The sequence below is a fragment of the Vidua macroura genome, chromosome 11 (genome assembly GCF_024509145.1).
Source record: "Vidua macroura isolate BioBank_ID:100142 chromosome 11, ASM2450914v1, whole genome shotgun sequence".
In the NCBI taxonomy this organism is placed as follows: Eukaryota; Metazoa; Chordata; class Aves; order Passeriformes; family Viduidae; genus Vidua; species Vidua macroura.
The window spans coordinates 22,498,913-22,525,090 of NC_071581.1; the positions used below are offsets into that span (position 1 = coordinate 22,498,913).

The following is a 26,178-nucleotide window of genomic DNA, read 5'->3' on the forward strand; positions in this document are numbered from 1 at the left end:
CTCACATCGCGTTCTCAGAACCTGAGAAGCAGCTTGAGTTTTGTCTTCCTAATGCCTCTGGCACGGCCCGGGCTCGCTGGTTGGAGATGTGGCGGATCGGGTTTCTGTTTGGCAGTGGGACACCACGAGGAGAATGCCCGAGTGGGTTTGGCAGGGCAAGGCAGTCTGTGAAGGAACACGTTCCGTTGTTCCCACTGTTGGGAGGTTGAGGAATTGTGGTGGAGCAGGGAGTGAGGCCACTCCTCTTTAAGCCAGTGTTCTGTCTCCCTCTCATGGAAGGGAAAAGCACGGCTTTGCCATTTATCTGAGGCCAGGAACAGAACAAGCAAAAGTGATTTGCTAAAATCAATAATTCTCATGTCATCTTAATGCATCTAAAATATTTAAAGGAAATATGTTTAAAAGCTATTATTACGGTTTACATCTACTGCAAGTTTTAAATAATGAATTTGAGAAAGGCTTCTGAAAAATAAGGGTGGTTCTCATAACCAGGAGGCAAGTCTGGGAACGCAGCGGGCTGTGGGTCAGGAAAGGGCAACTGGAAAGGTGACATCCATCACCCCGCTGCCAGCGGCGGGGTGTTGGTGATCTGCCTCCGCCAGCAGTAGTTATTCTTCTGAAGGGAAAGCCTTCTAAACAAGGCTGTGAATTGGTTTTCATGCTCGCATTGACAGATTGGGAAAGCAGTTTGTTCTACCAAATTTAACAATGATATATCATTATCACAACTTTGGGGGAAATCTATAAAATCAATAAGTTTGTAGCCTGAACAGGATTTGTATCGCTTGCTTGCTGTGCTGGTGTCAAAGCGTGAGCATATGGATTGAGTCACAGCCTGAGATCAATGGAATTTGTGGACAGTAAGCTCAATAACAAGCCCTTCTGAAAAGAAATAGATGTAAAAAGCAAATTTACTAGAGTATAAAAAAAAAGCTAATATCTTTTCCGCGTTGGCTGCAAAGTGCTGCTAGGCTGCCGTTGGCTGCTGGTACTTTGAAAGCTGTCTGGGGTATGTGCTCGCAATGCTGAGTGCTGCTCCCGGCTTCCATGCGTCGCATGTACAGTTGGATGCTTCTGTTTGTAGGGCTTGTATTAGGAAACTCGCCAAGAATAGGAGGAGGGGGGAAAAATAGCCCTTTATATTGTAAACTGAATAAAGAATAAAAACAGTCAGTGTGTCTGCTGGGGAAAGACCATGGTGGCTTTATTTACTTTGTACTGGCAGGGCTTGCTAATGGAGAAAAATAAAAAGGCATAATTAAATAGTTTAATGAATTCGCAGCTCTTTTGTTTGAGTGGGGCTGGGAATGCATGTTCCAGAGGGCCTCACAAAGAGCTCGGCTGGTAGTGAGTTAAAAGTAGGAAATCAGTCCTTTGAAGGCATTTTTATACTTCATTATCCCAGCATGTAAAATGACTTGTACTAAACGATTGAGGATTTTTTTTTTCACTCTCTCTCTTTCTCTCTTCTTTTTCTAAACAAAGGAGAGTATCAGGGCGGCAGGAGCATAATTCCCCTCAGTGTCCTAGAGCCAATAGATCAGCTTGTCAGCAAATTGGTGGGCCTGTACTTATGTTTCAGTAAAATATAGGGCTCTGGGAAACTGTAGTGAACAACGAAACCACAAGCCAACCACCACAGAAACACACACGCTCTAAGAGATCCTGGGGGAACAGGGATGATAACACCTCCCTTTTCACCTCAATACTTTGCAGTAGGCAGATACTCACTTTTAAAGATTTTTTTTTTTTTTTTGTGCGTGTGTGCAGTAAAAAGAATAATGTTACATTTTTTCCCCCCAGGTTTTTTATTTCTTTCTTGTTGTGGAAGAGTAAAGTGGGATCAGCAAAGGTGGACTTCCTTCCTCAAAGTATGCCAAGAGGGTTTTAATGAAAGCAGTAGCATTCCTGGGTACTGCCCAGCCAGTGTGCGCTCACTGGGTGGCCGTGGAGGTGGAAGGGTGGCTGTGCTGCAGAGCCAGGTGCAGGGACTGCTCTGGCCCTACATCTGTGTCCCTGCTGTTCCCCATCAGCCTTTGGCTCTGGCTTTTCAGGGTTGGTCTTTAGTCTCCACATGTGCAGCATCCCTGCACCATCCTGTGCTGGGGTGTGGAGGTGTGGATGCTCCATCTCTGCTGCCCTGCCACCAGAGCCAGCTTTGAGGCTGCTCCTCGTTGTTGTGCTGGCGATAACGGCGCGGTCGTGCTGCGCTGCAGGGACGCCCCAGGGTCCTCCTGGGGCTCAGCCTGATGAAATAATTTCATTAAAACAGAGTACATTGCAGTGCTGAGTAAAAATACAGGCAATTCCTCTTAAACAAGGTGGCAGTGGGAAACCAGAGTTTACTGAATTCAGGACTGGATCCAAGCACTGTGCTCTAGGCCAGAGGGGCCTTGAGCAGGCTCTGCTTGCCTGGATCATAGACTGCTCTTCTGTCTCTTGGCAAGGACATGGTTTAGCAGTGGCCTTGGCAGCAGGGCATTAATGGTTGCACTTGAGGGGCTCAGAACCCTTTCCAACCTAAACAATACCAGAATACTGTGGGTAGTCATTGTGGCTGTTTTGGGTATGGGCAGGACAAGGAGGTCGTTCCGTGCAGGAGGGGAAGGCCTGTGAGAAGAAACACCTTTACCAGCAAGTGAAGGTTTTGTCCCTGCCATCCTTGGGCAAAGCCACTGGCTCTGATGTCACCTGGAGCTGGTCACACTGTGTGTGTGAGAGCCAGCTGCAAGCAGCAGGGAGCTTCCCTCCAGGACCTCACCTGGCCCATGGACGGGCATTTACAAAGCATTCCCTGGATTTTACAGCTCGAGTTTGCTTATAAACAACACTAACTGTTTGTTTCTTGTTAAAATTTACCTCATAAACAAATTTTACTGCCTTAGTTCCAGGCAATAATTGTTTAATCCTGACTTTCTCATACCCATAACGCGGTGACTGTAAAGCTGTGGTTGGCACTTTATGGAATTTCTTGGTGCTGTCTCCAGCCACGTGCTGCTCCCAGAGAAGTTTTGCTCCTGGGAGGGTAGCTATGACCCTCCCCACCGAGGAGGCTCTTAGTGGGAATGGCATAAAACCAAGTGCAGTGCTTTGCTCTGCCTGGAAAGATTTAAAACACAGAAAATCCCAAAAGAAACCCAAAAGTCCAAACTAAAAGCAGGCTCCTGTTTCTGAAGTTTAACTTTCTGATGTACCACTGAGGCTGTTCTGCTATTTACAACCCGTGGCACTCTCTCGTCCTTCTTGCTGAGTAGCAGGGAAACGCCGTGGAAGTGACTGCTTGTATTGATTAGCGAGACAAGAGAGAGTTAGAGACCCTCAGCACTGCCACTTACAGTGGGCAGGAAACCCAAATTGACCAGTAATAAAGTGTTTGAGGTTGGCTGAGGCGGCTCCTGGGGAAACGGCCTTCTCGGAGTGGGGCTGCTGGGGGTGGAGAGCTGTCAATTACCCGTGTTTGATGAGGACTAAGTAAACGTGCTCTTAAAGCAGCCTATTAAATGGGAGAGAGAATGTGCTGGGGCTGGGTTCCATTTGCAAAAGTACTGCTGCAAAGTTGGAGGAATGGATGTTCTTGGACCCGTGAGTAAATGCTGCCATCAGCAATGACTGCAGACCTGGGCATGAATTTTCTCTCTTTGTTGTGGCCTCCAGTTACAGACAGGAGAAAAGTGACATTATTGTTAGTCCCCCGTTTACCAGTGGTGTAAAAAAGCTTCAACGCTTGCTGGAATGTAGAGCGGGTGTGTCAAAGGAAGGCAGAAGGCCAAGCCAAAACTGCTTGGGCCATCACAGGCAAAAGGGCAGCAAGTTTTGAGTTTAGTGGGCAATTGAAAGTAAGAATAATCAGTGACAGTGAAGGTCTTGGACATCTAATGTGGCAATTATTGGGAATTATTCAGACCCAGAATATGAATAATTACGTAAGTGGGATCTTTTTATCAAATGCAAACTGTCCTAGTGCAGAGGATGGATGCCAGGTGTAAGTTACCACCTTGCAGACTGGCGTGAAGAAGTATAAAAATACAGCAGAGCACATAGTGATAAAACCAGAGAGGCCAAATCATCAAATAGGATGCCAGATGTATCAAAATAGCAAGAATAAGAATGCTAAGAGAATGAGGAATGGGAAAATAAAGGGAAGTGTAGGATCACCATTCAGTGGAGAACAAAGAGAATTTTGAGACAGCCAAAAGTTTCTGTATCATCTCTCTTGAAGCTGCCCGTGGGACAGCAGCTACCATAATTAATGCCCTTGCCAAAGGGGTAAGATCTGAGTCCTGAAGAGAGAAGAAACAGCTTAAAGTGTTCAAGAGAGCTGTTGTCAGAACTGTTGGTTTCAAAACTCATTAAAAGAATATGTAGAGCCTAAACAAACTCAGAACTAGAGGTGGCTCGTTTTGAAGACTTGTGCAGGGAAGGTGAAATCCTGGAAGACAGTTCAGTGTCCTGCCTTTAGACAGGAGTTAGAGACCAGTCAGGTAGCCTCCAGTTCCTGCTGAAACTCTGGGAAAAGCAACCAAACTATTTGTGAGCACTTGGAAGATGACAAGGGAATGAATAACAAACAGACTTGACAGAAAAAATATTGTCTAAGCAACACAACACCTTGTATGGCAGCGTACCAGGTGTGGGCAGGGAAGGAGCACTCGCTGTCGTAGATCTCCACTTTAGGAAGGTTTTTGTCACTCCTCACATGACTTTATTTATTAGTAAGCTCAGGAAATTTGGTTGAAATGAGGGGGAGGGGTGTAGAATGGGTTGAAGAATCATTTTTAGGGCGAACTTATCACTGTCAGAATGGAAGGAGGTATACACTGAGTTTTGGCAGGGGTCTGCCCTGACCCTGGGTCACTGCAGTGTTTGCTTTAATGAGCTGAATCACAGAGTAGGAAATACATTTACTGAGCTTTCAGACAACAGAAAGCTGAGCTAGTGAGTACCTTCAGTGATAGCTGCACAACTCAAAAGTAATCTGACAGGTGGGAGTGATGGTTTGGCAAAACCAGAATTCAATTCTGTAGGGAAAACCACAAGATCTTCTTAGGGAATGTTTGTGATGTGGTAATGTGCTAATAGTAGTGGTTTCTTGGCCAATTGCCCTGGTGGTGGCTTCAAACCTTTCGTTATCCTTCTGCCTTGAGAACTGAAATTGTTTTCTAGCTGTGTCCCTCCAGTCTGGTTCTGTTTGTTTATTTAGGAGTAAAGCCTAACACCTTCCATGCATCCCCCTAGGATCCTTGAATCCGTGTGTTGCATGAACCATTCAGTTAGAGGCAGTCAGTGACACTGCCTTACTTATTATTAATTTCTTACAGGCAAAACTCCATCTCTGTTTTTATGGTGTTTGTGGTACTGTGAATGTTCCCTCTTTTCCCCTTCACTGCCCCCCAAAAGCTCACTTCAGCAGTATGAAGTCAACCATACTTGGAGTGTTATTAAGTAATATTCCTTATTACAAAAGGCACAGGGCTCCCTTTAATGAGAGCTTTAGTGCTCCCAGCTCGTGTCACTGTCTGGGGAGCCCCTTTCCTCTGTCCGTAATGAGCACCTCCTCATTTGCACTGTCCCTGGATTTATGGAGGGACGGGAGAAAAAAACCTTCCATTTATTATGTCTTAAATGAACTGCTCCCAAAGCAAAACCAAAGAGAGCAGTAAACTGGTGCCTCTGCATTATATAGTTTGATTTTTATGGAGCTGTATCGTGATGTTCTGCCTCACCTAAGCAGGGTGAGCACAGGCTATAATTACCTCTTGTGAACCCCATTTTCTGATAACCTCCCTGGCCTCTCCCTCTTCAGGATGTTGAATCTGTCAGTTAGGGGATTTTATTTGTTCTCACTGATGGAGCTGGATATGGTTAGAAGCAATAAAGCTCATTTGAGATCTCATTTACCTGAAAAAATGGGGCTTGCTCCCTGAATTTGAAACAGAGAAAACATTCCAGTTTTGTGACTTTTACTCTACTATACTTGAATTGTTTCTGTTAATTCTCTCTCCTTATGTTCATCCTCACCTTCTCCTGCTCCAGCTGCACTCAGTTCCCCTCTTTGGTAGACATCCCTGCATACCCTAAGAGTTAACTTGAAAGAAAACACATTTTTATTGATGAATCCCAGCTTAAAAAAAAAAAAGGGCTTTAAGGTCAAAGCCTTCCTATGTAGAGGGAACAGCCCGGCAGTAAGAGCCGTGTTCCTGGGCTGAGATGAAATCCACGTCTCTTGTGCAAGATGAACTGACATAATGGTGTTACTCCTTGCTTTTCTGACTTAGGGAAAAATGTACTAATGCCCAGTACTAAAATGTACTGGGAAAACAAATTCCTTAAGGTTTTGTTATAATTTAACTTCTTCACAGGAGTGTTTTGGATAAATGGAACTGTGCCTTTGATGTAATCAATTTAAAATAAAATTTGAGGTGTAAGAAGGTGATTTCATGATGGTGGGTTTTGTTTGTTTGATTTGGTTTTCTTTTGACTTTGGCTCACCTTAGACTTCTTTGTGTTCCAAAATGTGGAGCCACCTAAACCCTATTTTTCATCTGGATATCAGCAGTCCAGAGCTGTCTGTCTAACCTATGGCAAAAAGCAGAGATCAATAATAAATGGTCTGCTGCCTTCCTGCTTTTGCTGCATGTGTTTTCTCTGTAGTTCAAGGGTTATAGAAATTATAGTTGACAAATTTCAGCTACAAATAATATTTCTAACATTTTGCATAAAGTCTTAAAACCTTGTTATTTATTTCCTTTTTTGCAAGAGTCAAATAAGAGGCTTTTACATACCAAGGGAAGGGGTTTTTTTTAGACTTAAACTTCAGAATATTTTCAATATCTGCAACATTATCTTTTGAATAATAATTACCTCTTATATTAAATTATAAGACAGCAGGATTCAGGATTAGATCTCTGCATATTATTCTAGTGAAGGAAATTATGACAGGGGTCATTTTTTAGAATTATGTAGGAGGGTAAAAGGTCCCAGGCAGCATTAGAAGGGAAGGCGTTTATAATTAAATTGTAATTTAGGCCTATGATTTATAGTTTTCTCAATGAAAAATTTGGTGCTGTAGAGAGATCCTAGGAGGAACTTTAGTGAGATACAACTTAATGAAATAATAAAAAGAAAAATGATTCTGGAATAGACTGTATTGCAGTGGTGCCCATCAGGATGCTGCAGTGGAGCTGCGAGCTGTCACTGTTTCCCTTCGGAACTCCCTTTGCCAGGGCGTTTTCCAGGCACTGGAGTTTGTTTAGGCTGAAACAAGGCATGGAAGGTTTCAGATCAAGGTGATTTTCACAATAGATACCTTTTAGACTCATTTAGCTCATTAAAACTTAGGGAAGTGTTCTAAACCATGCAAGCTGTCAGTTCAGGACAAACTGCTGTTTGTTTTTGTTGTTGTTAGTCAGGAGCTGCAAGAAAACCCCGAGCCTTGTTCTTCTTAATTTGTGAAGCCATTAGAGTGTGGATGCTGAAAATCTGCTCTGAAGTAGCACCCACTTACCTCGAAATAGCTCATTTCTACCTAATGTGCAGAGGAGTTCGGAGTTTCAGTATTATTCTGCAGAACAGATAGCTACTGGAATTTAAAAAAGAGTATTTTTATAGTTATTTTTATTAATTAATGGGCTAAACTCCTCCTGACCATGATGAAGAACTATTCTACTGGCAGGAAACCATTAATACAGAAAGGTTAAATGGTTTGCCAAAGGTAATTGAGGCAGTCAGTGACTGATCTGACACCAGGAGCCATCTCTGACCCGATCTCCTCTGGCGGTAAAACTCGGCTGGACTGGTTTGCACGGTGGCCAACAGCCCTGCCTTGGGTTAAACCACATTTAGGTTAGAAAGGACTAATTTGCATTAAAAATTACTTTAAGGAAGGGATGTAGGCTCAGACATTGTTTTAAAATACTATTTTCTTGTGCAAACTCAGCAGTTTTTCCTACAAATGGTAGGGACAGTCTGGCTCAGACTACAAAAATATCCTTTCTTTCTTTTTGTTTTTCTCTGCAACTGATTTTTGTGTATGCTTGTAGAAAGTCAAAAGGTAAGTTTAGAGCGTGGGTTTCAAGATCAGCTCCTGGTCTTTACTATGCTCAGATTAAGGCACTGTATTAGTCTTCTGGTACTTAAATTTTTTGCAGTAACTTTGAATGCAAATAAGTATCTGATTGAAATAAATGTACTAATAAGCACCCTCTGATATAAATGAAATTGTTGGAATTGTACCTGGGCAAAGTGTGACGTTTTCCTTGTCACAGAAAGGTGGGAAAGAGGATGTGACTTAAAAATACCAGATATGGAACTCCAAAAGAAGGAAAGATCCTGAACCAGCAAAATTCTCTTGCCTTCCCTCTGAGAGAGTTGCTGAGAACTCGGGAGCTCCCTGCAGGTCCAGCAGGGTGGGAGGGGAAGGGTGGGCTCCCCGAGGGGCTGAGGAGAACCCAGCACTGAGACAGGGAGCACCTGCCTTTGTCATGATTGATACTATTTATATTTTAAACATTCACTTGAAAATTAGCCAGATATCTGTTTATTTAACTTGTGCACAGGATCTTCCCAAGTATCCAAATTCAATGGAAAAAAATCAGCTTTTTAAAGGCTGTGTGTTCTTATAATGGATATTTAGGAATGTTAACAAATAATGTTATGTATTGGGAAAAAATCTTAATAACACAGATTTTTCTTTGGTTTCTGGGTAAATAACAGCTACTTTAGAATTTATCTAAATGAAGAAGTTTTGCCACAGGCTCTAGGATTTTCAGAGGGGTATTTCATTTTTTAATGCATCAAATTAAAAATAAAACCCAGGGTAGCCTTTTCTTTTCTGTTTTCCAAGCTAACCTGAAATAGAAAAGGTTAAGACATACTTGAAAAAAGGGATATTTCACCCTAAAGAAGAAAACGTTTTTCTGCTATTTGCAGAAAATGATTCTTTTTCTTGTAGTTTTGTGAGCGTTGCTTGCGGTGAGTGTTGATTATGGAAACATTTGTTTGCGATCTCGGTTTTTAACCCCTGGCTGCCCTCGGTGGCGGTGCCGTGCTTGGTGCCTTTGTGTGGGGCGCGGGATGCGGGAGCGGCGCCTTTGTTCAAAGCGAGAGGTCGCGGTGATAACGAGAGGAGCGCGGGGCGTCCGCGGGGCCCCGAGCGCGATACCGGCACAGGGACACTCGGTGTGCGGGGTCAGTGTCCGGCACAGGGGTCAGTGTCCGGCACAGGGACACTCGGTGTGCGGGGTCAGTGTCCGGCACAGGGGTCAGTGTCCGGCACAGGGACACTCGGTGTGCGGGGTCACTGCCGGCACAGGGACACTCGGTGTGCGGGGTCAGTGTCCGGCACAGGGACACTCGGTGTGCGGGGTCAGTGTCCGGCACAGGGACACTCGGTGTGCGGGGTCAGTGTCCGGCACAGGGGTCACTGTCCGGCACAGGGACACTCGGTGTGCGGGGTCAGTGTCCGGCACAGGGACACTCGGTGTGCGGGGTCAGTGTCCGGCACAGGGGTCACTGCCGGCACAGGGACACTCGGTGTGCGGGGTCACTGCCGGCACAGGGACACTCGGTGTGCGGGGTCACTGCCGGCACAGGGACACTCGGTGTGCGGGGTCAGTGTCCGGCACAGGGACACTCGGTGTGCGGGGTCAGTGTCCGGCACAGGGACACTCGGTGTGCGGGGTCAGTGTCCGGCACAGGGGTCACTGTCCGGCACAGGGACACTCGGTGTGCGGGGTCAGTGTCCGGCACAGGGACACTCGGTGTGCGGGGTCAGTGTCCGGCACAGGGACACTCGGTGTGCGGGGTCAGTGTTCGGCACAGGGGTCACTGTCCGGCACAGGGACACTCGGTGTGCGGGGTCAGTGTCCGGCACAGGGACACTCGGTGTGCGGGGTCACTGTCCGGCACAGGGACACTCGGTGTGCGGGGTCACTGTCCGGCACAGGGACACTCGGTGTGCGGGGTCACTGTCCGGCACAGGGACACTCGGTGTGCGGGGTCGTTCTCCGGCTCAGGGGTCGCGGCCCGGCCGGACCCTGCCAGCCCTGGCCCCTGCCGGCCTCGCTTCACCGTGTGTGGCTTCGCAGCCTCGTGTCACTGCTCGCCGGGCCTGCAGGCATGGATGGGAGAGAGGGAAGGGATCTTCCTGGCAGGGTGGGCAGGCCCTGGCACAGGTGCCCAGAGCAGCCGTGGCTGCCCCCGGATCCCTGGCAGTGCCCAAGGCCAGGCTGGACTTTGGGGCTGGAGCAGCCTGGCACAGTGGGAGGTGTCCCTGCCACGGCAGGGCTGGGACCCCAAACCGTTCCCTGTGACTGAATTTTGACTCCCTTGCCTGTCGCCACCAGCCGAGGCCACCCCGCTGCCGCTTTCGTGCCGCGTTCTCGCAGCCCGGCGCTCTCGGAGCCCCGCACGGGTTCGCGGGCCCGGGCCCCCAGCGGGGCCGTCCGGGAGCTGCGGAAGGCGGTGCCGCCAGCCCGCAGCGCGGGGAACGCTCAGCTCAGCTCAGCTCACTCAGCTCACTCAGCTCAGCTCAGCTCAGCTCAGCTCAGCTCACTCAGCTCACTCAGCTCAGCTCAGCTCAGCTCAGCTCAGCTCACTCAGCTCACTCAGCTCAGCTCAGCTCACTCAGCTCACTCAGCTCACTCAGCTCAGCTCACTCAGCTCACTCAGCTCAGCTCAGCTCAGCTCACTCAGCTCAGCTCAGCTCACTCAGCTCAGCTCACTCAGCTCAGCTCACTCAGCTCACTCAGCTCAGCTCAGCTCACTCAGCTCAGCTCACTCAGCTCAGCTCACTCAGCTCACTCAGCTCACTCAGCTCAGCTCAGCTCAGCTCAGCTCAGCTCACTCAGCTCACTCAGCTCAGCTCAGCTCAGCTCAGCTCAGCTCACTCAGCTCACTCAGCTCAGCTCAGCTCACTCAGCTCACTCAGCTCACTCAGCTCAGCTCACTCAGCTCAGCTCAGCTCAGCTCAGCTCAGCTCACTCAGCTCAGCTCACTCAGCTCACTCAGCTCACTCAGCTCAGCTCAGCTCAGCTCACTCAGCTCAGCTCAGCTCACTCAGCTCAGCTCACTCAGCTCAGCTCACTCAGCTCACTCAGCTCAGCTCAGCTCAGCTCAGCTCAGCTCACTCAGCTCAGCTCAGCTCACTCAGCTCAGCTCACTCAGCTCACTCAGCTCACTCAGCTCAGCTCACTCAGCTCAGCTCAGCTCAGCTCACTCAGCTCAGCTCAGCTCAGCTCAGCTCAGCTCAGCTCACTCAGCTCAGCTCAGCTCAGCTCACTCAGCTCAGCTCACTCAGCTCAGCTCAGCTCAGCTCAGCTCAGCTCACTCAGCTCAGCTCAGCTCAGCTCACTCAGCTCACTCAGCTCACTCAGCTCAGCTCAGCTCAGCTCAGCTCACTCAGCTCAGCTCAGCTCAGCTCACTCAGCTCAGCTCAGCTCAGCTCACTCAGCTCACTCAGCTCAGCTCACTCAGCTCACTCAGCTCACTCAGCTCAGCTCAGCTCACTCAGCTCACTCAGCTCACTCAGCTCAGCTCACTCAGCTCAGCTCAGCTCAGCTCAGCTCAGCTCACTCAGCTCAGCTCACTCAGCTCACTCAGCTCACTCAGCTCAGCTCACTCAGCTCACTCAGCTCAGCTCACTCAGCTCACTCAGCTCACTCAGCTCACTCAGCTCAGCTCACTCAGCTCAGCTCACTCAGCTCAGCTCACTCAGCTCAGCTCACTCAGCTCACTCAGCTCAGCTCACTCAGCTCAGCTCAGCTCAGCTCACTCAGCTCACTCAGCTCAGCTCACTCAGCTCACTCAGCTCACTCAGCTCACTCAGCTCACTCAGCTCAGCTCACTCAGCTCACTCAGCTCACTCAGCTCAGCTCACTCAGCTCAGCTCAGCTCACTCAGCTCAGCTCAGCTCACTCAGCTCACTCAGCTCACTCAGCTCAGCTCACTCAGCTCAGCTCACTCAGCTCAGCTCAGCTCAGCTCACTCAGCTCACTCAGCTCAGCTCACTCAGCTCACTCAGCTCACTCAGCTCAGCTCAGCTCACTCAGCTCACTCAGCTCACTCAGCTCAGCTCACTCAGCTCAGCTCAGCTCAGCTCAGCTCAGCTCAGCTCACTCAGCTCAGCTCACTCAGCTCACTCAGCTCACTCAGCTCAGCTCACTCAGCTCACTCAGCTCAGCTCACTCAGCTCAGCTCACTCAGCTCAGCTCACTCAGCTCACTCAGCTCAGCTCACTCAGCTCAGCTCAGCTCAGCTCACTCAGCTCACTCAGCTCAGCTCAGCTCAGCTCACTCAGCTCACTCAGCTCACTCAGCTCACTCAGCTCACTCAGCTCACTCAGCTCAGCTCAGCTCAGCTCACTCAGCTCACTCAGCTCAGCTCACTCAGCTCACTCAGCTCAGCTCACTCAGCTCAGCTCAGCTCACTCAGCTCAGCTCACTCAGCTCAGCTCACTCAGCTCACTCAGCTCAGCTCACTCAGCTCACTCAGCTCACTCAGCTCAGCTCAGCTCACTCAGCTCACTCAGCTCACTCAGCTCAGCTCACTCAGCTCCCCGTGTCGGGAGAGCGGCCGGGCTCGGGGCTGCCCCCGCCCAGCGCAGCGCAGCGCGGCGAGACCCCGGCCAGAGCCGGAGCGGAGCGCAGCGCTCCTGGAAAACACCGCCGCGAAAACCAGTCTGCAACCTATGAAATGCTGGGAAACGCTGCGCTTCAAAGGAAAAACATCAAGTCTAAGGTGGCTTAGACTGGCTACCCAAAATTAATAGACATATTTGACCTTAATCCGTCTTTCTGGACAAGTTTAATTATAGCAATTTCTTAACTTCAGCTCAAGATCTTGCTTCAGAAGTGTTAGTGTTATTTCAGTGTGTGGGGTTTTGTATTTAATATCACTGTGTTTTCGAAGGAGAGGCGAAAATTGACTGGACTGGAATCACCCAGGACTTTAGAGATGCCCATGATTAATTTCTCTTTCTAAATAAATTAATGTTTCTGAGATGAGATTGAATTGGGGGCGAGAAGGAAGAAATTAGAAATACTGTTTTAGAGCAAAATTTAAAAGGGAATTTATTTTGGAATGATTTTATTCCCGTTGCGCTCACAGCCTGTCCTGGCAGGAATCTTTCAATGTAAACCATTTGGCATGAGCTGATGATTAAAACCTGATGATGTACATGTTGATTTACACCAACTGGAGTCATAGCATTTGTTTTAGCCTTTATTTTTTTGTCTTCTATAACTTAAACAAAGATGTAAAGGTTGGAATATCTCTGTGTAATTTGAAATATAAATATTTGAAGATGCAAAATGTGCTACCACGCAGCCGTGTGTGGGTAGCAGTGGTTCCTCCTGTGATTGCTGTTAGTGTTAGTGTTAGTTAGGGACTGGAGCTGTTGAGCCTCTTCCCCGAGCCTCAGTCCTGCCTGCAGCATCCTGGGGACTTTTACTCTGCCCCGAAGAGCTCCAGGCACCGTGACCCACAAACCTGTGCAAAACTAATGACTGCTAGGATCAGTCATTTGGGTCAACTCTGCTTCTGCTTAGTTGTATAAAAATGCATTTCTGATTTTCTAGAAGTTTTAAAAGAGATGTTTTATCTCTTACAGAATAGATATGATTTTGCCATGTTTTCTGTTTTACCATGCTTTCTCTGTTTACAAGAAAAAGCTGAAAATGCAAAATTTTAGACATGAGCTGCAATTTTGCATCTCTATTTTCATAAATTTGACACCTTTTATATGAAATAATTTCAAGTTTTCTATTAAAATGGAAAGAAATAATCAGTGCCTTAGATTGAAGCCTCTAAGAAAGCAGTTTTTGAGCCATGCTGATGGTGTAGAAAAACTCCTGGGTTATATAAATAAAAAATCAAACTGTTTTCCTCTATCTTTGCATGGGGCTGGTTTGTGAGTGGGATTCTAACAGAGCAGATGGACTCGTTGCTTGAGTGCACTTACTTTAGTTCCACATCTTCCCCAACTCCAGGAACTTGAACTTGTCATTATCAGCCCCAGAAGGTCAATGCATTACCCAGGGTAGCGGCTCTTTCATGTGCCCTTTCTGAGGAGGGAAAAACCAGCTTTTAATCTTGGCTTTTATAAAACACTCTGTGTACTGGATACATCCTAACTTGTCATTTCCTCGTGTGTTTTAGTGCTGGGGAGAGCTGGAGATGCTTTGTGATGCCACACAGATACACACGTCCACAAAAGGCCTAATCTGATGTGAATCTTCTATAAATAATAAACAACAAATAGGCTCCTTTTAGTTATATTAGCCCCAAAATAGGTCATGTACATTTGTTTTAAATGCAAACTTAACAATAAAGTAAATTCCCTAGGTGGAGAATTTGATGTGTTTGTGCAAATTTTCTGGACATAGTACAAAAAAAAGCCAGCACCTATATTTTACCATTTAAAATATTTATACATTGTCTCTTAAAGTCCTGTGTTTGAAATACTGTTTATAATAAACTCCCTAGGAGAGAACTAATAGTCACAGGTAAACACTTGCCATTTGTTACTTAAACATAAAGTAATCTTTAACTTTTTAAAGAGAAACTTAGTGTTTCCCATTGCTTCCAGAAAAGTTGTTGCCTTTGTCAGCTTCCTGCCTCCAAATATTCTGATTTTCTTCCACCACATGGTCTTGGAGTTCCATGGGCTTCTCAAGGAAGGTGATGGAGAGCGAGCCTTGTGTCACCAGGCTTTGTCCCTCTGGACCTCCACTGGAAATATATGATTTTCACATAAAAAAGGCTGCAAAGGCTGCCATTCTGTTAGTGCTCCCTCAAATATAAATCCTAATATGCTAAATTCAGTGGTAACTGATAAAAGAAGGAATATCTGAGGAATGGCTGATTTATTGTGGTTGGAATTAAAATGGCTATGACACTATTGCAGTTTTCATACTATTTCTGCCTACTACAGCTGTGTTTGGGTTTTAATTGGCATCTGTAAGTGCTTCTGAAATACAAATAATAAATATAGGATGTCTCACAGCAGAACTAGACAAAGGTAAGGGGCTGCAAACGGCAGTGCCACGTTTTCCAGCTGGTGTTGTTCTGTGGAGCGAGGTGGGATCTGAAGTTGTGGTGTCAGCCATTGTAACACACATAATTTCTCTGTCCCTATTCATGTTCATCCCCAAGATGCATTGTAAAAGTGTAAATCCATCACTAGATAATTTTCAGTTCCATTATTTACCAAAATGAATACTTAAGCAAGTCATTGTTATTAGTGGGATGCTATTGTTGTTTCTCAGAGATAGGGCCTGCCAGGGGCTTGAGTGATGTGCACTTGAGTGTTCTTTCAAGATCCTTGTACCTGTTTCATTTGGGAGGAGCTTCACTCATGTAAAATCAAACAGAAACAATTTTAGTAGCCTCTGAAAAGAGAAGAAGGGAAAATGGATATTAATGAACTATTTAATATTCTGCTATGGCAGAGATGCAGTGATTTTGCTGTTGACACTTTTGCATGGAATTAAAGAGATCTGGTGGTTGTTTTACTCGTCTGTCTTTGTTCCTGAAAGACTTTTCAGTGTCATCAGATTTGGTTTTGTAACCTGAGAGAGATTTTACAGACATGCAGACAAGAAAAAAAAGCGCTGCTTTTTCATGAAATTCATTGGTATTCAAAACATGGTCCTTTGATGAATTAGAAATTTTGGCTAAAGCTTTAATGAGATTTTTATTTCCTGAACTTATGTTGGAGAACGTGTGAGCCACGATTCACAATTCTGAATAAGGGTGGGCTTGGTTTTTCCGTTCAAGAATGTTTCTGGCTTGTTGTTTATTGCTCAATACTGTATTGATCGGTGAGTTGAGAAGTTCATGATGAAGTGGAACAGTTTAGAGCTATGGATCTTTCCTTTGTGCCGTCTAAGGGGTGGGGAGCCTTTGGCTGGAGGGTGCAGGAGAGCCTGTGGGGGCTGTGCCAGGGAGCAGCCGTGGCTGCCAGCCAGCCCTGGTGGCCAGGGCAGGGGCTGGAGGTGCCCCAGAGCTGCCAGCCCTGGGGGCTCTGCCCTGGGCCTGGGGGCTCTGCCCTGGGCCTGGGGGCTCTGCCCTGGCCTGGGGGCTCTGCCCTGGGCCTGGGGGCTCTGCCCTGGGCCTGGGGGCTCTGCCCTGGCCTGGGGGCTCTGCCCTGGCCTGGCTCTGGTGCTCTGAGCTGGAGCACAGCCTGCACAAGGAGCTGGAGAACCCTCTGTGTTTATTCGTGGTTAGTAGAATCTCTCCTTGTGTGGGTGGTTGCTGGGGACAAGTAGTTTGGGAAGCTTTCCAGAAACTGTCATTGAGGGGTCTTAGGTTTTATAATATTCCTTGTGTTCCCGTGCTGTGCTACGCACAAAAATTCTCCTGACTCAAGAACATTTGAGTGCTCTGCCTTACCACATTTTGAAACTCACGAGTGTTCCAACCTGTTAAAAGTATTAGGAATATTCAGGTAATCATTGTACCTTGTCTTTTGATTTACTTTAAATCAATTTTTTTTTCCCAGTGCTTACAGAAATGTTTTGGTGTTGACTGAAAACAAGGATGTTATGGAAGATTTTTTGTTAGTCATGTGGACAAGACAAAATTCTGTTTGTTCACATCCAACCTCAGCTGAATGTGTGTTTTCCATTTCTTTGTGCCAGCTACTTTCTGGATTTATCCTGAACGAGAAGAGGAATTATTGAATTGATGCCCAGGCAGTGAGTGTCCTGTGTTAGATGCTACGGTCCAGAAGTCCTTCATAAATGGTGAGTAAACCTCTAGCTTTGGATTTCCACACTGAGTTTTAGTTTTATTTCAATGAATTTTAGGTGAAAGCTGTCTGATTTTCAGCTCTCAGTCTGCAGATTTGTGAATTGTGGCCACAGTGTGAGTTGAAGTCTTTGCATGTGGATTATGGAATTCTGTGTTTTCAGAACTTATCTCTATATTTGAGCATTGAAGGCCTATTCCAGAAATAGTAAATGTAGCAATAATTGTGATCTTTATAATTTTATCTGACAGCTGCAGCAGTCAGTGATCTGTCTGTGTGAATGGCTCCAGACTATGGAGGTCTGAACAAGTGGTTTTGGGAAGAGAAGCTTTTGTCCTCACTCTTACACTGTCCTGGGAGAGGAATTTCTGAAAATGTGATATAAATGCAGATTGTGTTTAAAATACTGAAAGGCCTGTGTGCTAATGCTAGTTGCTTGCTATGGGCTGGTTGGGGTAAGTTTGCTGATGATGTAGTCAGTGTAATTTTATTTTGATGTATTCAAATACAGGATGCAGTATTATCTGAGAGCACGAGATCTTTCTCTTCATTATCCACTGCTAAGTGTTGCTTTGCTTCTCTGCTGTCAGTGTTATGGTAGTCTACTTGCATGTTCACTTTTGGCCAAAATATCCTGAACTGGAGGGGGCTGGCAAAGAAGAAGGTGCTTGTAGACAGGTTTGTGGAATCACTGCAGTAAGTTTTAAATGATGTATGAAATGAAAAATTCCTGTCTGATGCACAGGGTGAGCAGAGCCATTGATGTCTGTGAAATCGCTGCTGCAGAGGCTATTTCAGAGACTCACAGGGTGGTTTGGGTTGGGAGGAACCTCAAAAATCATCTCGTTCCACCCCCTGCCATGGGAACACCTTCTCCTAGACCAGGTTGTTCAAGCTTTTCTAATAGTATTTCAGAAATGCCAACTTTTAATTTTTTTATACAACTCTTCTGCTTTTGAAAGGCAGAAGTCTTTCACAGCAACAAAATTCATTAGAAAAATCTTTCAAGATGGGTCATCAATAAATATCCTAAGGCAGTTTTCTAGGTTTGTGTGGGTTTCTGAGCCTGAGCAGCACTACTTTACAGAATGCCATGTGGGTGTGAGGATGCTTTGAACTGTCCTAAAGTGAGAATTTTAAAAGTTGAAGGATGGGATTCAAGATCAGGAGCCCAGTGGTTTGTTTGAGAGGTAGAGTGGGTTTAGGAGCTGGAGTGGAGTAAGAGCCAGGAGTGCAGGGTTGGGGGGAAGGATGGATTTGCATGGCTGGTACACAGCAGGAGCTCCAGGGCAGCAATGAGACAGAACATTCTCTGATTCTTAGTCACCCAGACTGTCCTCCTGCATTTCATGACGTGGCTCCTGTAGGGACAAACAAGGTGGTTTCAGTTCTAACAGACACAGGGGATCCAAAGCAGCATTATCCTGGCTACTCAAACATCTGTATTTCCTAGCAATTGAGTCTGATACATCCGTGCCAGTCTGCAAATGGGCTTTTGAGAGTTTAAGGAATGTGGAACTGCACAAGTAACTGCATGCACTTTTGCATTTTAGTTTCATAGATGGTCTAGAAGTGCCCTTTCAGCACCCTTTCTATGTAGCCTTTGCATATTTAAGTCTCTTATCAGAGAATTTTGTTGTATTTTTAAAATGCTGGTGGTCAGGATTTTTTACATTATTACTGAAAACAATAGTGGAAGAGAAATAGTTTTTATATTGTGCCATCAGGTTCCTTAGAAAGGAGAAAACAGTGCCTGAAGAAATTGAGAACACTTTCATAAATCCTGCTTTGGTGGTTTTTTCTCTTTTTGGTTTTGTTTTTTTTTTGTGTTTGCCAAGGTTTCATGGTTTGTTCTTCTGAGGAAAGGGATCCTCGTTCCAGGCCATGGACAGCTTCTGGCCTTGAAGTTGAAAATGAAGGTGTTACCTTTATGATCATTTACTGTATGTAGTATTTTGTGTTATTACAAATATAAATTAGACTTTGCTTTACTTGAAATGGAGGGGTTTGGAATGCATATACCATGGAAAAAAGGAAATAAGGAGTTATGTGATGTTTGCAGGGCAATTATGTAACAGGCCATGATAAAATAAGAAGCAATAGCATGAATAAACCAGATAGTAATTTTATTTTTTTTTACTGAAATTGTTTGACACAGTAAAGGACTCTGCTTGATTACTGCAAAGCATTTAATACTGAATCTGAACAGGTTTTGGCCAAATTTGGGTGTGAATCTTAGTCTCTGAAAAATAGACCCACGAGAAAGTGCTGCAAGCTGTTCTTTCTGGAGTCCTGCAGAGCCACTGCTGCTGTCAGCCCATGGAAAATGCTTTTTGCAGCAGATTGTTTGCAAGAAGTGTCGTGCAACAAGCTTGTGTGCCTAAAGTGAATTTATCAGGCTGTCTGGAAGTTACTTGTTCTTCAAAGATCAACCTTCTTTTATACATATTGTTTGTGGCTCTTCTGTATAAGTTACCTGTGGTTTACTGGAAGTGGGCTGGAGAACCAGTGCTAGGAGATGCTGTTGATGGAGCAAGAGTTTGGGATGTTAAATAGGAAGAACTGGATGACTTTGAAGAAGTGATGGAAATCAGGTGAAATGGAATAGATTCAAGTAAGAATGGCTTTCCTGCTGGCTGGGGGGGCAGTGTTTTCTCGGGAGGAGGGGCCAGGAGCTGCCTGTGGTAGGACTGCCACCAACACGATGTGAAAAAATCAAGTGCCACTCTCAGACATGCGAAGGAAAAAGTAATTCCAGAGAGGTTTGCAAAATACTGGTGCTGTGGTAACAGCAGCTGGCAGGAGCTCATCTGTTACTGAGGGAAAATGTGAAATCAGGACTGTGTCTTAGTCCAGGAACAATGCAGGGGGATCTCTGGATCTCACCATTACTCAGGGCTGCAACAATTAACACTGAGTCAGGACTTTGTTTTCCTTTAACAAGGAAAGGATGATGGGTCATTTCTCCTGATGATGCTCCACAGTGCATTTGAGATAAATGATTTGGAAATCTGACAAATTGGAAGAATAACAAGAAGTGTAAGATTACTTTTTTTTTTTTTCCCCAACTGAAATGTGTTAGAGCCTCTATGACACTGGTAGCAGGTGAAAGAGGAAAACAGTTCTTGAACTCTTTGCTAAATTGATATACTAATCAGGGTGCCTTTTCCAGAAAAGAAAGAAGAGTCCCATTTTGCCTGGACTCTGTCTTTGCTATTTTCCTTTTTCAGAAATAGAAGATTAGGAGGTGTCTGCACCGATGTGATAAAACGTTCCTGTGGAATTGTATTGTATTTTCGCCTTGAGTTGCTGGTGAAATGAAGTTGTTGGCTTTCAGTGCTGCTTTGTTTTTGACCCCTTTTTGTGAATTCTCTGAGGAAAGAAACATATTCCCATCTTTTATAGTAATCAAATTTATCTGGCATCTCTCAGCCTCTTGCATTACTTATGCTACAGTTGACCAGCCTTGGGAAGGGTTTAGTGGGTTTATTTATTTATTGTTCTAAAGTGAAGGTTTTTGACTTGAGGTCCCCACGTAGTCCATGGGGATTTGAAGAGAAAAAAATGAAAGTGCTTTCTGCCATTATTTTGATACAGTTATTTTCTGTGAAACTGTTTAAAAAATACCCCAGACTACCCAAAACCTAAACAAAGTCCCCCATTAGTCCAAAACCCCCAAGAAACACTGAGAAAGGGAAAAACTTGATTATCTTAGTTGTGTTGGAAATTCAACTTTGTCAACTTTCTTTTGTCTCTTCTGTTTCTCTTGCTGTCTTGCCATCAATTTCTTTAGATGATTGAAAAAAATAAAGGTTGATTATAAAGGGAAATCTGGGATATCATCAATTATTTTGATTTCAAATATGACTTATTTGACTAACAGCCTTAAAAGCTGGGACTGATTTAATTTTGTTTTAAGCTCATGAAATCCACAGAAGGCTGACCTGGCCATCTTCCTCATCTTCTGCTTTGTAAGTCTCACACAGTAGCTGCCCTCTGATTCTTTGATTTTATGCTCTTTGAGGAGCAAACAATGATAGTGTGAAAATGTTCATATTAGGTTTCAGATGTATATACCCATGTAGAAGGATTTTTTGTTGCAGGAGAAAAATCAAATCCTTGTCACCTAAACTGCTAATTATGTTTGATAAATGTATGGTATATGTTTAATGCAAAGAGAATTTAAGAAATAATACACCTTGTGTAATTACAGCGACCGAGCTACTTCCATCAATCTAATTTTTCTGATTCAGGTTCATTTGCATTGCATTATTTTTATTAAATGAGCTTTCAGTGGAGCCCTGCTCCCTGTCAAGAAGAAGAATCAAACACTGAAATATTTCAGAGTGCACCGGTGGGGTTTGCAGGTGACACCACGGGGCTGGCTGCAGGCACGTCCCCAGCTGGGCACCAGGCCCTGTGCCCGTCAGTGCAGCACGCCCAGCTCAGCCCGCGGGCACTGCCCTGCCCTGGCACAGCCCAGCAGCTCTGGTCCTGCTGCAGGCACCCAGCTGCTGCTGCTGATCCAAGGGGCTCTGCCCTGGTGCAGTCAGTACCAGCAGTGCCACCCATGCCCTGGTGGCAGTCAGTACCAGCAGTGCCACCCATGCCCTGGTGGCAGTCAGTACCAGCAGTGCCACCCATGCCCTGGTGGCAGTCAGTACCAGCAGTGCCACCCGTGCCCTGGTGCAGTCAGTACCAGCAGTGCCACCCGTGCCCTGGTGCAGTCAGTACCAGCAGTGCCACCCGTGCCCTGGTGCAGTCAGTACCAGCAGTGCCACCCGTGCCCTGGTGCAGTCAGTACCAGCAGTGCCACCCGTGCCCTGGTGCAGTCAGTACCAGCAGCGGAGGAGCTGCTCAAGGCAGCTATCATACATTTCCTGTCTGTTCCTCTGGATCTTTGCACATTTTCTGTCCTTTCTGTCTCTGCAGCCCTTGTGAGCTGCACAAGCTCACATTTGCACCATAATGCAGTGTGGGAATTCTCCCATCTGATATTTAGTGCAAACCGGCCTCCCTCGTTGCCCCCACCCTATTTCCAAACTTGCAATTAAGAGAACAATAATTTGTAACCCCATTTCTAGTCACAATACTGTTAACATTTAGTGTATTATTATTGAAGGGGAATATAAACTTAGGTTAGTGTATGTGTGATTTTATGTAATAATTCTCTTACAGTTACCTGCCATGGATAAGTTTCCATTTGTTGCTCTAGAACGGACTCACTTTTAAAGACAAGACATTGATACTGCCTTGGTAATTTAATGCCTGAGAGCTGAAATAAGTTAGAGAGAGAAAGCAGGCTTCATATCTGAAAATACCTGTCTATATTGGATCCAGAGCTGTTCCTGCTCTCCCGGGGTGTCTGGGGGGGTGTGAGACACCCTGAGCAGTCAGTGCTGCAGCTTGCTTGCAGGCACCTGCCTGCCTTTTGTGCTTTTCCTGTGTGTGAACTTCGGATCACTTCCAAGTTCCTGAAATCACAACAGTTAGACCATGTTAATTTGCTAAGTGCTTTAGGAAGCGCTCTTTCCTAACTGGAGGCAGCTGTTTGGAGATGCCTGTGGGAGCAGACATTGACTCGGTGCCCTGGTGGCCCCTGGGGAAGGACAGCTCCTCCTGGCCCGTGTCCGTCACTCCGGGATCTCCCTTCCCGAGTTCAGGAGCCTGAAGGCTTTGGAACTGGGGAAAGCGTGTCCTTTGTGGCACAGCTTGAGGGGTGCTGGACAGGGACGGCAGGCGAGGTTTTGGCTGATGGCAGACCCTCATCCCGGTGACCACTGTCCCACTTCAGCTTGTGCTCCTCAAGGCACAGCCTCTGAAGTGATTCTCTGAATAGCACCGGCCCTGTCTCCAAAAGAGCCCCAGGATGGCCTCTGGTGGGAGCAGCAGAGGGCAGGAGGTGGCCCTGTTTGCCCAGCAGAGCTCTGTGGCATTGTAAGTGTGTGACTGGGAGGGAGAGCAAGCAGGGCTCTGCTGCTCTCCTTGGGCACGGATCTGTTCATCCTTGTGTCTGGAAGTGACACTTCCTGCAGGACTCCCCACGTCCCACCTCCCATGCCCGTGCAGTGGTTAACGTCCTGCTTTGCCCTGGTGCAAAGCAATGCTGCTCACAGAGCAAACCTGAGGCTTCTCCCTGTCTGGGAATGGGGTCACTTCCCTCAGGAAAACACTCTCCTGCCCTGGGACCCCCTGGCAAGAGTCCATCAGACAGGGATGAAAACTTATTTTGTTTAGAATCTAGAATCGTCCTACTCAGTTGCAGATTAAAGTTTGGAGAGTTTCCTTTAAAGGACACTGACTGCAGCTTTTGTTACTTCAAAAGAAGTAGGGGATATTCCACATATGTTCCCTTGGTGTAATGATTGTTAAAGACATTTTCCTCCTAAAATAGCTGGAATTCATTAAGTCCAATTCATTGGCAAGAAATCTGTGAACTGAGTGTAAATTATTAAGTCTCAGGACTAGTTAAAAATAGTTCATAATGTGCATTAATTCTGTGGAAAACAAAACAAAAAAAAAAAAGAGTAAATAATTTCCATTAGTTTAATGGAAATGAGATAATGGCACAGTTTCTCCAGTGTGTTATAATTACACAGTTTATTTGAAGAATAAGGTTCTAGAGTCCTATAAGGAACTCCATACGATTGTTACTACTGTAAACAATCATAATTATTAAAGGTTTTTTTCAGGCCTGCACAGTCACTGAAAATTGTTAAAACTCTTGCACAAGACATCTGATTTTTATTTTTTTAGGTTTTTAATGCTTAAACCAATAATTTTCAGCTGAAGAGAGAATGTGGAAAGTAGTTGCTGATCAGATGGCCTAGAATAACTTGAACTTTTCCAGTTTCTTAGTGGTGTGCAGCAGCTTTGCTGCTGTGTGTGTTTGGTGATGAACTCACTGCAGTGAGCTCAGCAGCCCACTCTGTTCTCTGGGGTCTGAAATGGGGGGCTCTGTTCCCTGCTCCAGGAGCAGCAGTCTGGCAGTGGAGCTTTGCCCCCAGGTCCTTCACAAGAACATCAGAGAAACTCTGAGGTGCAGCTCGTGGATTATTGCATTGATTCTAGATTTGGAGGCCAGGAAGGAGTGTTAAACCATCTCATCTGACACCCTGGATAACGTGTGCCATTAACATGAGCCCTGTTAATTCTGTGTTAGCCTCAAATCCGTGTTTAAACAGTCCACGTTGTGCTGGTTCAGCTCGTGTTGCTGTTCTTCCCTCACCACTCAGACTTGGCAGGGTAAATCTTTGTGTTGGAGTTTCTTCCACTTCGGCTTCTGCCAGGCCAAGACATTTTAGATTTGTCAATCAGCTCGTTCTCACAGAACCCCAGAGTGGTTTGGGTGGGAAGGACCTTAAATCCCAGCCCTGCCATGGCAGGGACTCCTCCTGCTGTGCCAGCTGCTCCAGCCCCAATGCCCAGCCTGGCCTTGGGCACTGCCAGGATCCAGGGGCAGCCCCAGCTGCTTGGGCAAAGCCTGGAGGGTTTCTGCCCGTGCAGATTATTGTGCAAATGGTTAATGAAATCTTTTATTGTACTAAAAAATAAGGGAGCACTTTTAATTTTATCCTTCCCAACACTTATCAACCAAAACTGTTGTCTCATCAAAACTGCAATCTGGGTGGTTGTTGTCTCTCAAAGTCCTGGAGTGTTTCTGTATCATTGTACCATGGTGAAAGAAATTAGCTCTGTCACTACTTTGGGGGCTTTGTTTCCATTAAATATATTTCAGTCTAAACAGGATAATACTTGTTTCTATTTTTGTATAAAACAAAATATACATGTGTTATTGTTTTGACAAACTCAGACACTGCGGCTCTCTGTTCTGTCCTAGTATTTAATGACATCTTCCAGATTTCTTGGTGTCTTTGATGCTGTTGCAGAAGTAACTACCTGTGTAAGAAGGCAAATATTTTGTAACATTAGAAAAACTCTATAAGGGAAGAAAACGCTCAGTAAGCTATTTCAATGATCTCCAGAGAAAGGCCTGGGAAAAATAAATTACTTTCTAAAGTTTGGGATGCACATTTAAAATGTGATCTGGCAATTTTATTGGATTATTTGGATTTTCTTTTTAATTGGTTCAATTTTATTGAACTACTTGAAGTTTTAAGCTATATGGTATTTCTGCGATTTGTGTGTTATTAAGCTTCCAGTTCAGTTAGCTTGTGGAGCAATTAACAGGGTGTTAGCAGGTGATTTAGCAGAGGATTAATCGCTGCCATGGTCTGGGGTAGAGCCTGGGAGGGTAAAGGCACCTCTGATCTGGGCTGTGCACAGGACTGCCCTGTTTGTCTCTGGTTGTTAAAGAACTTCTGTGATTGACTCCTGTGCAAAAGAACTCAATACTGCAACTCTGAGGATCTGTTCTAAAACAGATTGTCTCGTTGGTTTAATTGGACCTGAAAGTTTGGCAAAAATTGCAGCCTGTTTCAATCAAAATTTTCGGGCTAATCAACTATAGTTTTTACCCAATCAATCACTGAGAAAATAGTGTTGTTTATAACACTGAATAGGTTATGCTTTAAAAAAATATATTAATCAGTAATTCAGAGAAATTAAAATCCTGAATGCCATGAAAGTGCATCTCTGTGGATGTAATTGATAATGCCTTTGAAATTAAAGGCCTTTATAACAGTTTCCTTATCTGGTATTGCAGTTTCACTGCTGTTCACCAGCAAACCAGGTTTTATAACTAAAAAAATTAACTGCAAATCCCTCTGAACTGTGGTGTTGGCTTTGGTACAGGGCATGAAATAATTTTTCCATCTTAGCCCGCCGCTCTCCGAAGGTCAGCCTTTCAATTGGGCTGTTACTGTCTTGCTGCAGAGTTTCCAAGCTACGTTAATTTTTGGGCTGCCATTGATGGATGGAGCAGTTGGAATTCTGACACGCAGCAGCCTGACTGGAATGACCTGCAGAGGCAGATGTCGGCCTCTTATTTCATGCCCGTTTGTCAGAAAGAAAAAACAGCTTTTTTTTTTTTTTTTTTTTTTTAAGCAGTCCTGCTTTTCTACACGGAGAGAGCGCTTGTGGGTGGCTGTGCTCTTGATACACGTACATAGAGAGGCATATAAAAAATCACATTTATTTATCATTGCTGGAAAACCTGGTGGAGTCTCTTGAGAATTCGTCAGTGCCCAGTACCAAGGATGTGCAAATTCCAGTATTTTCTGTGCTGCAAACCAGTGTGCAAGAATCATCTCGAGAATTTATTGTTTCATAAAAAGCTTTTATTTTGCCCACAGACAAGCTGAGAAAATGCACATTGTTCTTTTGTGGTACCTGGGAATTTACAGTTTCAAAAGAATTTCCTTTGTGATCTGCTTTTGAAGATTCATGGTACATCCGAAAGATTTTCTGTTCCTCGTCCAAAATTTCTCTGTGAGGATGACACAGACCCTTATTGGGTGCACAGGGCTGCT

At 45.4% G+C, this 26,178-nt stretch overlaps 1 protein-coding gene across 1 annotated transcript in view; it reads left to right on the forward strand.

The window, feature by feature from the left end:
* The window catches only part of ZFHX3 (zinc finger homeobox 3), a 447,971-nt gene that overhangs the window by 112,519 nt on the left and 309,274 nt on the right, over positions 1–26,178 (forward strand). The window contains 1 exon segment of the mRNA XM_053987325.1: positions 16,638–16,742. The gene's annotated coding sequence lies outside the window, so the exon portion shown is untranslated.